This window comes from Scyliorhinus torazame, chromosome 10 (genome assembly GCF_047496885.1).
Source record: "Scyliorhinus torazame isolate Kashiwa2021f chromosome 10, sScyTor2.1, whole genome shotgun sequence".
In the NCBI taxonomy this organism is placed as follows: Eukaryota; Metazoa; Chordata; class Chondrichthyes; order Carcharhiniformes; family Scyliorhinidae; genus Scyliorhinus; species Scyliorhinus torazame.
Window position 1 is genome coordinate 257,532,818 of NC_092716.1, and position 16,965 is coordinate 257,549,782.

Here is a 16,965-nt window from a genome sequence, read left to right on the forward strand (position 1 = left end):
GATTCCACTCGTGGGAGAGTGTAGGACCAGAGGGCAGATTTGCATAATGAGGGGGAACACATTTAAGACGGATTTGAGGAAGAATTTCTTCTCTCAGAGTGGTGAATCTTTGGAATTCTTTAACTCAGGAAGCTATGGAGGCCGAGTCCTTGAACATTTTCCAGGCTGAGATTGATAGGTTTTATATCAGTTGGGGAATTAAGGGTTTTTGAGGTTAGGCAGGAAAGTGGACATTGTGAGTGTTAGATCAGCCATGACCTTATTAGATGGTTGAGCAGGCTCGAAGCGCTGAATGGCCTCTTCCTGTTCCCATTTGTTATGGTCTCTTTAACTAATCAGATTGAAGAATTGTGAAATTAATTGTGCAACTTCCTGAACAAGGAAGTGCAACTCAGAATGGTGAATTCAACTTCAAATCAAGTATAGAAATAAAAATAAATAGAGGGAAAGAAAGATTAGGTTAAAAGAGGGGGGAAAAGTATTTTTTAATATATATGCATCTCCAACAACAATGAAAAATTGAAAGGAATGAGATTCTACTCCATTACTCTCATTACATGAATCTGTTTCTAGGAAGATGTTTTGTTCTGAATTATGATCTGATTGCAAAGCTTAAAAAAAGAGGTGGAAGCAGCTTCAACAGCAACTTTGAAAAGGCCGTCGGATCATAATTCCAGAAGGAAAAACTGAGAGCTATGGAAAAGAAGAGAAAAGCTATTCAGTAGCTCTTTCAGAGAGCTAGTTTGGGGGCCAATGTTCTAAATGGTGCCCTGCGAAGTAAAATTCTGTAATTCTATATCACAATCAGTCCATGGGTCTTGGGCAGGGGTCCGGATTAGAATCATAGAATTTACAGTACAGGAGGTCATTCGACCCATCGAGTCTGCAGCGGCCCTTACAAAGAGCACCCTACTCAAGCCCACGTAAATACCCTATCCCGGTAACCCAGTAGCCCCCATTTAACCTTTTGTGGACACTAAGGGCAATTTAGCATGGCCAATCCACCTAACCTGCATATTTTTGGACTGTAGGAGGAAACCCACGCAGACACGGGGAGAACATGCAGACTCCGCACAGACAGTGACCCAGCCGGGAATCGAACCCGGGACCCTGGAGCTGTGAAGCAACTGTGCTAACCACTGTGCTGCTGAAGAGACAGTTGTAAGCTTTAAACTCAATTTGCTACTAACAAATTCTGCCTATATTGTAAATTACTCAACAGTTAAAGCATTGAGTGGGCCTTTCCACACATAACAGTATCATGTTTAATAGAATCCCAAGAGTGCAGAAGGCCATTCAGCCCATCGATCTGCACGGCCCCACGAAAGAGCACTCTATCCAGGTTCACTCCCCACCCTATCCCTGTAACCACACCTAACCTTTTGGACACTAAGGGGCAATTTAGCATGGCCAATCCACCTAACCTGCACACCTTTGGACTGTGGGAAGAAATCCACGCAGACACGGGGATAAAGTACAAACACCACACAGTCACCAAGGCCGGAATTGAACCAGAGGCCCCGAGAGGGAGCTGTGCCACCCTGCGCCCATGTCACTGGGTCAAAATCCTGGAGCTCCCTCCTTTTTATTTTATAAATATTTTATTGAAAATTTTTGGCCAACCATCACAGTACATTGTGTATCCTTTACACAGTAATATGACAATATAAATAACAATGGCCAGTTTTATAAACAAGAAATAAATAATATATAAACAAAAACAAAACTAAATGGCAACTGCCTTGTCCCAGATAAATATTCTCCAAAAATATGTTTTTTAACAGTCCAATATACAATTATCTATAACAACAACCTATACATATTATACTTATATATTAACATCCCTGAGAATCCCTCTGGTCCCCCCCCCCCCCCCCGGGCTGCTGCTGCTGTCTTCTTCTTTTCCATTCCCTCTATCTTTCTGTGAGGTATTCGACGAACGGTTGCCACCGCCTGGTGAACCCTTGAGCCGATCCCCTTAGACGAACTTAATGCGTTCCAGTTTTATAAACCCTGCCATGTCATTTATCCAGGTCTCCACACCCGGGGGCTTGGCTTCCTTCCACATCAACAGCATCCTGCGCCGGGCTACTAGGGACGCAAAGGCCAAAACATCAGCCTCTCTCGCCTCCTGCACTCCCGGCTCTTCTGCAACCCCAAATATAGCCAACCCCCAGCTTGGTTCGACCTGGACCCCCACTACCTTCGAAAGCACCTTTGTCACCCCCACCCAAAACCCCTGTAGTGCCGGACATGACCAGAACATGTGGGTGTGATTCACTGGGCTTTTCGAGCATCTCGCACACCTATCCTCTACTCCAAAAAATTTGCTAAGCCGTGTTCCAGTCATATGCGCCCTGTGTAACACCTTAAATTGTATCAGGCTTAGCCTGGCACACGAGGACGATGAGTTTACCCTACTTAGGGCATCAGCCCACAGCCCCTCCTCAATCTCCTCCCCCAGCTCTTCTTCCCATTTCCCTTTCAGCTCATCTACCATAATCTCCCCCTCGTCTCTCATCTCCCTATATATGTCTGACACCTTACCGTTCCCCCATCCATGTCTTTGAGATCACTCTGTCCTGCACCTCCTGCGTCGGGAGCTGCGGGAATTCCCTCACCTGTTGCCTCGTAAAAGCCCTCAGTTGCATATACCGGAATGCATTCCCTTGGGGCAACCCATATTTTTCGGTCAGCGCTCCCAGACTTGCAAACGTCCCATCTACAAACAGATCTCTCAATTGTGTTACTCCTGCTCTTTGCCATGTTCCAAATCCCCCATCCATTCTCCCCGGAGCAAACCTATGATTATTTCTTATCGGGGACCACACCGAGGCTCCCATCTTTCCCCTATGCCGTCTCCATTGCCCCCAAATTTTCAGAGTAGCCACCACCACCGGGCTTGTGGTGTATTTCTTCGGTGAGAACGGCAACGGCGCCGTCACCATGGCTTGTAGGCAAGTACCCCTACAGGACGTCTTCTCCAATCTCTTCCACGCCGCTCCCTCCTCTTCTCCCATCCACTTACATACCATTGAGATGTTGGCGGCCCAGTAGTGCTCACTCAGGCTCGGTAGCGCCAGCCCCCCCTATCCCTACTACGCTGCAAAAATCCCTTCCTCACTCTCGGGGTCTTCCCGGCCCACACAAAACTCATGATACTCTTCTCAATCCTTTTGAAAAAAGCCTTTGTGATCACCACCGGGAGGCACTGAAACACAAAGAGGAATCTCGGGCGGACCACCATTTTAACCGCTTGTACCCTCCCTGCCAGTGACAGGGATACCATGTCCCATCTCTTGAAGTCCTCCTCCATCTGTTCCACCAACCGCGTTAAGTTTAACCTATGCAATGTACCCCAATTCTTGGCTATCTGGATCCCCAAGTAGCGAAAGTCCCTTGTTCCCTTCCTCAGCGGTAAGTCCTCTATTTCTCTGCTCTGCTCCCCTGGATGCACCACAAACAGCTCACTTTTTCCCATGTTCAGCTTATATCCTGAAAATTCTCCAAACTCCCCAAGTATCCGCATTATCTCTGGCATCCCCTCCACCGGGTCCGCCACATACACCAATAAATCGTCCGCGTAAAGAGATACCCGGTGTTCCTCTCCTCCCCGGAGTACTCCCCTCCACTTCCTGGAACCCCTCAATGCTATTGCCAGGGGCTCAATCGCCAGTGCAAACAATAATGGGGACAGAGGACATCCCTGCCTCGTCCCTCTATGGAGCCGAAAATACGCAGACCCCCGTCCATTCGTGACCACGCTCGCCATCGGGGCCCTATACAGCAGCTGTACCCATCTAATATACTCATCTCCAAAGCCAAATCTCCTCAACACCTCCCACAAATAATCCCACTCCACTCTATCAAATGCTTTCTCGGCATCCATCGCCAGCACTATCTCCGCTTCCCCCTCTGGTGGGGGCATCATCATTACCCCTAGCAGCCTCCGTATATTCGTATTCAGCTGTCTCCCCTTCACAAACCCAGTTTGGTCCTCATGGACTACCCCCGGGACACAATCCTCTATCCTCACTGCCATTACCTTGGCCAGAATCTTAGCATCTACGTTTAGGAGGGAAATAGGTCTATAGGACCCGCATTGCGGCGGGTCTTTTTCCTTCTTTAAGAGAAGCGATATCGTTGCCTCCGACATAGTCGGGGGCAGCTGTCCCCTTTCCTTCGCCTCATTAAAGGTTCTCATCAGTATCGGGGCAAGCAAGTCCCCATATTTCCTATAAGATTCGACTGGAAATCCATCCGGTCCCGGAGCCTTCCCCGCCTGCATGCTCGTAATTCCTTTCACTACTTCCTCTATCTCGATCTGTGCTCCCAGTCCCACCCTCTCCTGCTCCTCCACCTTAGGAAATTCCAGCCGGTCCAGGAAGCACATCATTCTCTCCTTCCCATCCGGGGGCCGAGCTTAGTATAATCTTTTATAGAATGCCTTGAACACTCCATTCACTCTCTCCGCTCCCCGCTCTATCTCTCCTTCCTCATCCCTCACTCCCCCTATTTCCCTCGCTGCTCCCCTTTTCCTCAATTGATGGGCCAGCAACCTGCTCGCCTTCTCCCCATACTCATACTGGACACCCTGTGCCTTCCTCCACTGTGCTTCTGCAGTACCCGTTGTCAGCAAGTCAAATTCTACGTGTAACCTTTGCCTTTCCCTGTACAGTCCCTCCTCCGGTGCCTCCGCATATTGCCTGTCCACCCTCAGAAGTTCTTGCAGCAACCGCTCCCGTTCCCTACTCTCCTGCTTTCCTTTATGTGCCCTTATTGATATCAGCTCCCCTCTAACCACTGCCTTCAGCGCCTCCCAGACCACTCCCACCTGGACCTCCCCATTATCATTGAGTTCCAAGTACTTTTCAATGCACCCCCTCACCCTTAGACACACCCCTTCATCTGCCATTAGTCCCATGTCCATTCTCCAGAGTGGACGCCCTTCTGTTTCCTCCCCTATTTCCAAGTCTACCCAATGTGGAGCGTGATCCGAAATGGTTATAGCCGTATACTCCGTCCCCCTCACCTTCGGGATCGACGCCCTTCCCAAAACAAAAAAGTCTATTCGTGAATAAACTTTGTGGACATAGGAGAAAAACGAAAACTCCTTACTCCTAGGTCTGCTAAATCTCCATGGGTCTACTCCTCCCATCTGCTCCATAAAATCTTTAAGCACCTTGGCTGCAGCCGGCCTCCTTCCAGTCCTGGATCTCGACCTGTCCAGCCCTGGCTCCAGCACCGTATTAAAATCTCCCCCCATTACCAACTTTCCCACCTCTAGGTCCGGGATGCGTCCTAGCATGCGCCTCATAAAATTGGCATCATCCCAGTTTGGGGCATATACGTTTACCAAGATCACCGCCTCCCCCTGTAATTTGCCACTCACCATCACGTATCTGCCCCCGCTATCCGCCACTATGGTCTTTGCCTCAAACATAACCCGCTTCCCCACTAGTATAGCCACCCCCCTGTTTTTCGCATCTAGCCCCGAATGAAACACCTGCCCCACCCATCCTTTGCGTAGTCTAACCTGGTCTATAAGTTTCAAGTGCGTCTCTTGTAACATAACCACGTCTGCCTTAAGTTTCTTAAGGTGTGCGAGCACTCGTGCCCTCTTTATCGGCCCGTTCAGCCCTCTCACATTCCACGTGATCAACCGGGTTGGGGGGCTTTTTACCCCCCCCCTTGTCGATTAGCCATCCCCTTTTTCCAGCTCCTCACCCGGTTCCCACGCAGCTGTGTCCCCCCCAGGCGGTGCCCCCCCGCCCACCCCACCCCATTCCGGCTCCCCCCTCTCCCCAGCAGCAGCAACCCAGTAACTCCCCCCTCCCACCACCCCCGCTAGATCCCCCACTAGCGTAGTTACACCCCCCATGTTGCTCCCAGAAGTCAGCAAACTCTGGCCGACCTCGGCTTCCCCCCGTGACCTCGGCTCGCACCGTGCGACGCCCCCTCCTTCCCTATTCCCGCCATGATTATCATAGCGCGGGAACAAAGCCCGCGCTTCCCTTTTGGCCCCGCCCCCCATGGCCAACGCCCCATCTCCTGCACCTCCCTTCCTCCCTCCACCACCACCTGTGGAAGAGAGAAAAGTTACCGCATCGCAGGATTAATAACATAAAACTCATCTTTCCTCCCCCTTTTCCCCCCCATACTCGCCCCACCACTTTGTTTCAAACGTTCTTTTTTAATAACCCGCTTATTCCAGTTTTTCTTCCACAATAAAAGTCCACGCTTCATCCGCCGTCTCAAAGTAGTGGTGCCTCCCTTGATATGTGACCCACAGTCTTGCCGGTTGCAGCATTCCAAATTTTATCTTCTTTATGTGAAGATAGCCGTCTTGGCCCGATTAAAGCTCGCCCTCCTTCTCGCCACCTCCGCACTCCAGTCTTGATATACGCGGATCACCGCGTTCTCCCACCTACTGCTCCGAGTTTTCTTTGCCCATCTAAGGACCATCTCTTTGTCCTTAAAACGGAGGAATCTCACCACTATGGCACTAGGAATTTCTCCTGCTCTCGGTCCTCGCGCCATCACTCAGTATGCTCCCTCCAGCGGACCCGCCGGGGCCTCCGCTCCCATTAACGAGTGCAGCATCGTGCTCACATATGCCCCGACGTCTGCTCCTTCTGCACCTTCAGGAATACCAAGAATCCTTAAATTATTCCTCCTCGAGTTATTCTCCAGCACCTCCAGTCTTTCCACACATCGTTTATGGTGTGCCTCGTGCATCTCCGTCTTCACCACCAGGCCCTGTATATCGTCCTCGTTCTCGGCAGCCTTTGCCTTCACGACCCGAAGCTCCCGCTCCTGGGTCTTTTGCTCATCCTTTAGCCCTTCGATCGCCTGTAATATCGGGGCCAACAGCTCCTTCTTCATTTCCTTTTTAAGTTCTTCCACGCAACATTTCAAAAACTCTTGTTGTTCAGGGCCCCATGTTAAACTGCCACCTTCCGTCGCCACCTTGGTTCTTGCTTGCCTTCCTTGCCGCTGCTCCAAAGGATCCACTGCAATCTGGCCACTTCCCTCTCCTTTTTCCATTCGTTTCCGGGGGGATTCCCTTCTGGTTTACCGCACAGTGCTTCTAGACGTTAAAATTGCCGTTGGGGCTCTTATTAAGAGCCCAAAAGTCCGTTCCACCGGGAGCTGCCGAAACGTGCGACTTAGCTGGTCATCGCCGCACCCGGAAGTCTCGGAGCTCCCTCCTTAACAACATTGGTGTATCTACAACACAGGGGAAGGACAATTAATGCTGGCTTTCCAGTGATGCTCACATCTCATTGGATTGGATTTGTTTAATGTCATGTGTACCGAGGTACAGTGAAAAGTATTTTTCTGCGAGCAGCTCAACAGATCATTAAGTACATGAAAAGAAAAAGAAAATACATAATAGGGCAACACAACGTACACAATGTAACTACACAGGCACCGGCATCGGGTGAAACATACAGGGGTGTAGTGTTAATGAGGTCAGTCCATAAGAGGGTCGTTTAAGAGTCTGGTAACAGCGGGGAAGAAGCTGTTTTTGAGTCTGTTCATGCGTGTTCTCAGACTTTTGTATCTCCTGCCCGATGGAAGAAGTTGGAAGAGTGAGTAAGCCGGGTGGGAGGGGTCTTTGATTATGCTGCCTGCTTTCGCCAGACAGCGGGAGGTGTAGATGGAGTTAATGGATGGAAGGCAGGTTAGTGTGACGGACTGGGCTCTGAAGTTTGTTGCGGTCTTGGGCCGAGCAGTTGCCATACCAGGCTATGATGCTGCCACATAGGATACTTTCTATGATACATCTGTAAAAGTTGGTAAGAGTTAATGTTTTCATGCTGAATTTCCTTAGTTTCCTGAGGACCTATAAGCGCTGTTGTGCTTTCTTGGTGGCAGCGTCGACATGGATGGACCAGGGCAGATTTTTGGAGATGTGTACCCCTACATATTTGAAACTGCTAACCATCTCCACCTCGGCCCCGTTGATGCTGATAGAGGTGTTTACGATACTTTGCTTCATGAAGTCAATAACCAGCTCTTTAATTTTGCTGGCATTGAGTGATAGATTGTTGTCACTGCACCACTCCACTAGGTTCTCTACCGCCCTCCTGTATTCTGACTCATTGTTATTCGAGATCCGGCCCACCATGGTCATATCGTCAGCAAACCTGTAGATGGAGTTGGAACCAAATTTTGCCACGCAGTCGTGTGTACAGGAGGATTCCTTGCATTTGAAGTTCCCTGCTCAGCCTTTGACTTTCTCTTAGCACCCTGGCACTTCTTCACTAAATGCTCACTCTTTTTGCACTGGTGACAAGTGCAAACGGCATTTGTTCATTCTCCCCATATCTGTGTGGGTTTACTCCGGGTGCTCAGGTTTCCTCCCACCGTCCAAAGATGTGCAGGTTAGTTGGATTGGCCATACTACATTGCCCCTTAGTATCCAAAGGTTTAGGTGGGACTATGGGGATAGGTTGGGCCATAGAGTTTCCAAGATGACGCCGGAGCGAGGCGACTTCTTGCAAGCTGTGCCCAGCATACCCTCTAATTCTATCTTTTACTCTCATTCCATGCTTCTGAAACTTCATTCTAACTCTTTTAAACTCTCTATATTCTGCAGTCTCTCCTTCCTTCCCTGTGTACGGTATGCATTGTTTGTACAGCATGCAAGAAACAATACTTTTCACTGTATACATGTGACAATAATAAATCAAATCATAGAGGGCTCTTTGAGGGTCAGTGCAGATTCAATGGGCCTCATTCTGCCCGGTAATGATTCTATGGAGAAAACAATGTAGTGTCTGGATGTTTCCAGTGTGCGATTAATCTATTGAAGCTATACATTTACCTAAGTATGTGATCAGCATTTTATATTTTTTTGGTGGACTTTAACAGAATGTCAGGTTTTTCTCTACTCTTCCATATAAAAGATTTTTCAGCACCAACATTTCACCAGTGTGCATAGCAATTCTCCCAACATTCTCCACTTTGATTTGGGGCGGTACGGTGGTTAGCACATTCCCGCTAAACTCATGCCCCTTGCCTTAAATCTCTGCCCCCTGGTCAATGATCCCACCAAGGGGAAAAGTTTCTTCTTGTCTACTCTATATATGCCACTCATAATTTTATACATCTTAATCATGTCGCCCCTCAGTCTCCTCTGCTCCAAGGAGAACAACCCCAGTGTATCCAATCTCTCTTCTTAACTAAAACTCTCCAGCCCAGGCAACATCCTGGTAAATCTCCTCTGCACCCTTTCCAGTGCTATCACATCCCTCCTATAATATGGATTCCAGAACTGCACACAATACTCTAGCTGTGGACTAACCAACATTGTATACAGTTCCAGCATAACCTCCCTGCTCTTAAACTCTATGTCTCATCTAAAAAAGTATACCATATGCCTTCTTAACCACTGATCCACCTCCTCTGCTACCTTGAGGTCCCTCTGATCCTCAGTGCTTCCCAGGGTCCTGCCTTTTATCATGTATTCCCTTGCCTTGTTTGTCCTGCCCAAGTGCACCACCTCACACTTATCTGGATTGAATTCCATTTGCCCATCTGACCCGTCTATATCATCCTGTAATCAAAGGCTAGCCTCCTCACTATTTACCACCCCACCAATTGTCGTATCGTCCACAAATTTACTGATCAATCCGCCTACATTCATGTCAAAATCATTTATATAAACCACAAACAGCAAGGGCCCCGACACTCATCCCTGCAGGTTATAGGGGGATTTGGATCAAAGGTGGGTTTTGGCTGGATTACAAACCCTTCACGATTGTGAAGTCCCCAGGTTGGAAAAAAAACAGTGAGCCTGGGTGCGCCCTCATGCCTCTTTATTTACCTCAGTGAGAATAGGCTACCACCACCCTCCCACAATTAATTAATAACTTTTATTGTCACAAGTAGGCTTACATTAACACTGCAATGAAGTTACTGTGAAAATCCCCTAGTTGCCACATTCCGGCGCCTGTTCGGGTACACTGAGGGAGAATTCAGAATGTCCAAATCACCTAACAAGCACGTCATTCGGGACTTGTGGGAGGAAACCGGAGCACCCGGAGGAAACCCACGCAGACACGGGGAGAACGTGCAGACTCCGCACAGCCAGTGACCCAAGCCGGGAATCGAAACTGGGACCCTGGCGCTGTGAAGCAACAGTGCTAACCACTGTGCTACTGTGCTGTGCACCTCAAACCTGAACTGTTATGTTCGTTAACAAGCCCTAACCACCCCCAATAACATTACAGTTGCTAACACCCAAATGTTATAGTCGTTAACACCCCTCCCGCATGGCAGACTCATGGCAGCGCAACCCCCCCGAACCCCCACTCCAGTGCCATGGCTGATGTGGCCCTCGGTGTAATTCCTTAGAGTTGGTCGGCCTGGGCCCTGCCCCCGGGTCTCTCAGGGACACGGAGCCCCTCGCCCAGACCTCACAGCGTGGCTGTGACCAGCACAGCTGGAGGCTGCCTCCCCCGGGGAGCGGCCCGGGCGCTGCCTCATTTCAACCGCCCCCAGATACTCAGACGCAAACAGACAGAGACACTCAGACAGAGACAGACACCATTCCCCATACGTCACCTCCCTGCGCCCGGAAGCTGCTCCCCGCGCATGCGCACCTCCGGCCGCCGCGCACAGGGAGAGGGGCGGCGCAGCAACGTCACAAACCCCCTTCCTTGCCGGCTCCGCACCAATGACGCCGCGCACGGTCCTGCACTGCGCATGCGCAATAGCTCCCTCCCTCCCTCCCAGGCGGCGGGCCCAGCGCGCAGGCGCCGTGCGGAGGGGGCGGGGCTCAGATGCCAAGCACGTGGGAGCTGGGCTGACTGCAGCCTCACTCCATCCAGCTTCAGGAGCCTCAGTAAATTGACAAGTGGCACAGTGGTTAGCACTGCTGCCGCACAGCTCCAGGGTCCCAGGTTCGATTCCCAGCTTGGGTCACTGTCTGTGCGGAGTTTGCACGTTCTATCTATGTAGGTTTCCTCCGGGTGCTCCGGTTTCCTCCCACAATCCAAAGATGTGCAGGTTCGGTGGATTGGCCATGATAAATTTGCCCCTTTGCAGATATGAAATTAAAATCGCTTAGGGTCACGAGTAGGCTTCAATGAAGTTACTGTGAAAAGCCCCTAGTCGCCACATTCCGGCGCTGGTACGGGATATGCAGTTTAGGTTATGGGATAGGGCGGGGTGGACACTCATAAGTAGGCAGAGTTGATGGGCTGAGTGGCCTTCTGCACTGTAGGGATTGTATGATTCTTCAAATAAAGCATGTTCAAAAAAGGAGGAACTTGCATTTATATAGTGCCTTTTTACAACCTCAGGCTATCCCAAAGTGCCATTCAATAAGATCAGAGCTGATTGTGGCCTCAACTCCACATTCAGCCTATCCCTGATAACCTTTGGCTCCCTCATTAGTCAGGAATCTTAATTATGCCTTAAAATATTCAATGAGGCATTAATATTGGCCAATGCACCAGGGAGTGCTCCTCTGCTCTTCCTTGAAAGAGTACCATGGGATCTTTAATTTAACCACTGGTACAACACTCCCCTTGCACTCTTGGTCTCGGCAGATTGGCAGCATCTGTGGAGGGTGAGGTAGAATTAACATTTCAAGCAAGTGATTAATCATCAGAAGCGAGAAGATCAGTTCAGTCCATAAGAGGGTCATTCAGGAGTCTGGTAACAGTGGGGAAGAAGCTGTTTTTGAACCTGTTAGTGCGTGTTCTCAGACTTTTGTATCTTCTGCCCGACGGAAGAGGTTGGAAGAGAGGATAACCAGGGTGGGAGGGGTCTTTGATTATGCTGCCCACTTTCCCAAGGCAGCGGGAGGTGTAGACAGAGTCAATGGATGGGAGGCAGGTTCGTGTGATGGACTGGGCTGTGTTCACGACTCTCTAATTTCTTACGGTCTTGGGCTGAGCAGTTGCCATACCAGGCTGTGATGCAGCCCGATAGGCTGCTTTCTATGGTGCATCTGTAAAAATCGGTAAGAATCAATGTGGACATGCTGAATTTTATTAGTTTCCTGAGGAAGTATAGGCGCTGTTCAGGCATTTACCCTCACTCTGGACAATTGCTTTGTCTCTTCAATACAATCATTACAACTCCCATTGCCCTTTGCTCCATGACATCTTTGTCATTTAATCTCTCTCACTCTCTACCCTATCCCAGATGTTCCTTTTTGATCTTGCCTCTCCCCCCAATCCCCTACCCCCACCCTGACATCATAAATCACATTACAGTTCATCCCTCTTTCAGTTCTAACGTGCTAAATATGATTTGGAATGTTAAGTCTGTGCCAAACGTTTCGGTCTCTAGATCATCAGAGATTGGACATATGACTGAGGATTCGCGTTTGGCCACTGAAAGCTTAACCTATTTTCCTGCAAGTTTCAGCTTTCAATGGGCAATGCCCCTGCTCCCTGGGATCCCCTGCAATGTCTCCGACTTTGAGCTAGGCTCGAAACTGTGAACAGTTCTGTGTTACCCAGGTAATGTTAGACAGATTAAAACCCAGTCTAGCACCTGGATAACTACACAATTGACCTCCATTCCTCCCCTCCTGAACCCCTGACCGGTCTCCCATTCACACGATTGCTCCCTGATCCTCCTTACCCAACATGACTATCCCTGACTACTTTGCCTCCGCCAGCCTGACTGTCCCCAACCAACGGACCCGACCTGACCACCCACTCACCCACTGACATTAACATCAAGACTGGACTTTTAAACGTACAATTCTAGTACTGTAAGAAGGGGGGGCTGCCTTGCCTTGCCTTGACTCTACTCCACTCCAATAGACCTCCCTGAGGGATTCTGCATTGCACATTTTTGTGAAAGTCGGGGTTGGCAGATCCTGGAAGAAAGGTGCAGCAGCGTCCAGTCGGGAGAATTTGCGAGTGCAGTGGCAATCCCGCCATCATTGCCACTGTTTGGAAGATCCAGGCCACGGTTTCTCCCTCCACAGATCCGCTAAATATTTCCAGCACTTTCGGTTTTCAGTCAGAGGCCCGGCCAATGTCGATAATTGTCCACATGAAATTGTTGAGGATTATCAGCAAAGAATTGTTTAAAATGATATAATAATAATAATAAGTAGGCTTACATTAACACTGCAATGAAGTTACTGTGAAAATCCCCTAGTCGCCACATTCCGGCACCTGTTTGGGTACACAGAGGGAGAATTCAGACTGTCCAATTCACCTAACCGCAGATCTTTCGGGATTTGTGGGAGGAAACCCACGCAGACAAGGGGAGAACAAAACCCCTTCAAAAGTATTGAGACAACGCAAATTGAAAGAAAAGCAACTTTAGTAAAAGCAACAGCAAATTTATAAAACTTTGAAAATTTAGCAATTGAAATGTAAGGAACGTAAACGTAAAAGCAAGCACAGAGTAACTAAGGTGCAACAAATATATATGTGTGCATTACTACCCATACCCATTGTCTCGGTCCTACAAACAAATTAATTCTGTGGCAGACATAAAGTGGCACACATATTTGAAGCTCCTAGCAGAGCACTATCCACTATCAGGTATTTACAATGGGTTTTATCATCAGAGTACAACTGACTAAAGTTGGCGATGAAATGCATACCCCATTTCATTTGTGTCTTTTTAATAAAATTGGCAGATAAGGATTTTATCTCCACTTGTTCAATAATTCACTGTATGGTGTTCCTTGTAGAGTTCACATCTATCCTTTCACCTTGTGGTGGGTAATATAACAAATAGCAAGAGCCAATTCGTGCACAATTGATGTGTAATCGTATCCACACTGTGGGAACAAGCTCTGTATCTTTATCCCTTTCAAGCTTAACAAGTGACAATGATTTCTGACCAAAAACACACTTTGTATTCACAGTTATTGTAAATTTCTTCCCTTTTCAGAAAAACATTTCCTTCACGCCTTGTAATGCAGCACTCCTGGCTGAAGAGTGGCCAGGTGCCCAGCCCGGGACAATTTAGTGTCGTGTTTACAAAGCTGCGTGCACTGTTAACTGAAGTGTTTTACTTTCCCAAGGGAACAGAAAATCAGGAGGCTTCATATCCAGGACTTTACTGCCCACATATCCATATCTGATACAAATGAATGGATACTTCCAGTTTGGTTTACTGTGCCATTGTAATGTGACCTATTTGACATGCATATTGGATAACATGCGTCTGCATATCAAAGCAAAATACCGCAGGTGCTGGAAATCTAAAATAAGAGCAAGAAAATGCAGGGTGAACGCAGCCAGTCTGGCAGCATCAGAACTGTGGAAGGGTCAATGGACATGGAACATTAACAGGGATCAGCGAAGGTTTACCACTCTGATTCCTGGGGTGGCAGGACTGACATATGGCCAGGATTCTCCGATCTGAGTTCCCCCCGCCATTGCTGCCTGTAATGATATCTAATATATAATCTTGTCTGCAGCAGGGTAGCACAGTGGTTAGCACTGTTGCTTCACAGCGGCCGGGTCCCAAGTTCGATTCTCGGCTTGGGTCACTGTCTGTGCGGAGTCTGCACGTTTTCCCCGTGTCTGCGTGGGTTTCCTCCGGGTGCTCCAGTTTCCTCCCACAAGTCCCTGAAAGACGTGCTGTAAGGTGAATTGGACAATTTGAATTCTCTCTCTGTGTACCCAAACAGGCACCAGGGTGTGGCGACTAGGGGGCGGGATTCTCCACTCCCACACCGAAGTGGCCACGCCGTCGTGAACGGCGTCGAGGTTCACAACGGCGCGGAACGGCCCCGGTCCCGACCGATTCAGGACCTGACAATGGGCCAGGATCGGGACCGCGTCATCTACACGCGCCAGGCCTTGTCGCCCGCGTAAAAGCGGCGCCGCATAGATGACGCGGCCGGCGCCGCATAATGAGCGTCATCCGCGCATGCGCGGGTTGGCCGGCGCCAACCCGCGCATGTGTGGTTGCCGTCCTCTCTAAGTCCGCCCCGCAAGAAGATGGGGGACGGATCTTGCCGGGCCGTGGAAGGAAGGAGATCCTCCTTCAGCGAGGACGGCCCGACGATCGGTGGGCACCGAGCGCGGGCCACCCCACATTCCAGGTAAAGCCCGGTGTAGGATCCCCCCTCGCCCCCCCACAGGCCGCCCCCCCCCAGCGTTCACGCACCGCCCACGACGGCAGCGACCAGGTGTGGCCGGCGCCGGGGGGAACCCGCCGTTTTGGCCTGGCCGCTCGGCCCATTCGGGCCTGAGAATAGCGGGGGTGCCGGAGAATCGCCATTTTGGGTGTCTCCGGCGATTCTCCGGCCTGCGGCCCGCGAAACTCGACGGGGCCATTCCCGCCACTTGGGAGAATTGCGGGAGGGCATCAGACCGGCGTCCCCGGAAATTTTGGCGGCCCAGGCAATTCTCCCAACCGGCGTGGGAGTGGAGAATCGCGCCCAGGGGATTTTCACAATAACTTCATTGCAGTATTAATGTGACCGTACTTATGACAATGATAAAGATTACAGGGGTGGCACGGTGGCACAGTGGTTAGCACTGCTGTCTCACAGCTCCAGGGTCCCAGGTTCAATTCCAGCCTTGGGTGACTGTCTGTGTGGAGTCTGCACTTTTCCCCCCTGTCTGTGTGGGTTTCCTCCGGGTGCTCCGGTTTTCTCCCACAGTCCAAAGATGTGCAGGGGAGGTGGATTGGCTATGCTAAATTGTCCCTTAGTGTCCAAAAGGTTAGATGGGGTTACTGGGTTACAGGGATGGGGATGGGGTGGAAGCGGGGGCTCAAGTAGGGTGCTCTTTCTAATGGCTGGTGCAGACTCAAAGGGCCGAATGGCCTCCTTCTGCACTGTAAATTCTATGATTCTATGATGTTTGTATATGTGAATGATCATGTAGAATAGTGTTCAATTACAGCATCCAGCCACTAGATGGAGTAAGATCACAACCCGCACGGTGGTCCATGTGCCCTTGGAGTTAGTCGAGAGGGTTGGAGACAGCCGTGGTTTTCAGTAGTTCTGGGTACTGCAGTTATTTAATCTAATACTTAGCTTTTTCGCCATACTTAAGAATTCACAATTTATAGCATAGTGTAAATAAATTGATTTAGTACAAAGTCTGCATGTTTTTTGAAGAAACACTACCTTAACAATATTAATTTAGTAAGAAGTCTTACAACACCAGGTTAAAGTCCAAGAGGTTTGTTTTGAATCACTAGCTTTCGGAGCTCAGCACATTCATCAAAGCTCAGCTGATGAAGGAGCTACGCTCCAAAAGCTTGTGATTCAAAACAAATCTGTCGGACTTTATCCTGGTGTTGTGATACCAATCAATCCAGTCGAAACGGTAGTTAACAAGAACTGTGGTTTTAATCAGCTAGAATGTGCCCACCAGCAGCTTCTCCCGCACCGAGAGCCTGTCCCGGATCGACGGGTTATATACCTTCTCCGAGGGGCGGAGCCACAGGCGGAGCCAACAACAACATCAACACAACAACAGTAACAGTGAGAATACAGTAATATATACAACAGGCATACGTGGCTCACCACATGTAAGACTTCTTACTGTGCCCACCCCGGTTCAACGCCGGCATCTCCACATCAATATTAATTTAAACAAGCATGGTAGTTAGCACAATTGCTTCACAGCTCCAGGGTCCCAGGGTGGGGGTGTCCATAACCGGGGTCAGAGATGAGGAGAAATTCCTTCACCAGAGTGTGGAATGCTCTAGCAGAGAAAGTAGTTGCCGACAAAACAATGTCTGTTTTCAATTAGGAGTTAGATACAGCACTTGGACCTAAAGGGATCACAGGATATGGTGGAACAGTATATTGAGTTGGTGGAACAGTATATTGAGTTGGTTGATCAGCTGTGATCCTATTGATTGGTGGAGCATACTCGAAGGGCCAAATGATATCCTCCGCCCCTACTTCCTCGGTTTCTCTCCACACTTGCTCTGAGACCTACTGGGGTTAACCAGCATTTTCTCTTTTTACCATTGTGGGTGGAATTTAAAGCTGACGGGATT

At 49.4% G+C, this 16,965-nt stretch overlaps 1 protein-coding gene across 1 annotated transcript in view; it reads right to left on the reverse strand.

The window, feature by feature from the left end:
* Window positions 1-10,589, reverse strand: part of LOC140384740 (uncharacterized) — a 59,439-nt gene extending 48,850 nt beyond the window's left edge. Inside the window, exon 1 of the mRNA XM_072466719.1 lies at window positions 10,576-10,589. The gene's annotated coding sequence lies outside the window, so the exon portion shown is untranslated. The remainder of the gene's footprint in view (window positions 1-10,575) is intronic.
* Window positions 10,590-16,965: the final 6,376 nt, after the last annotated feature.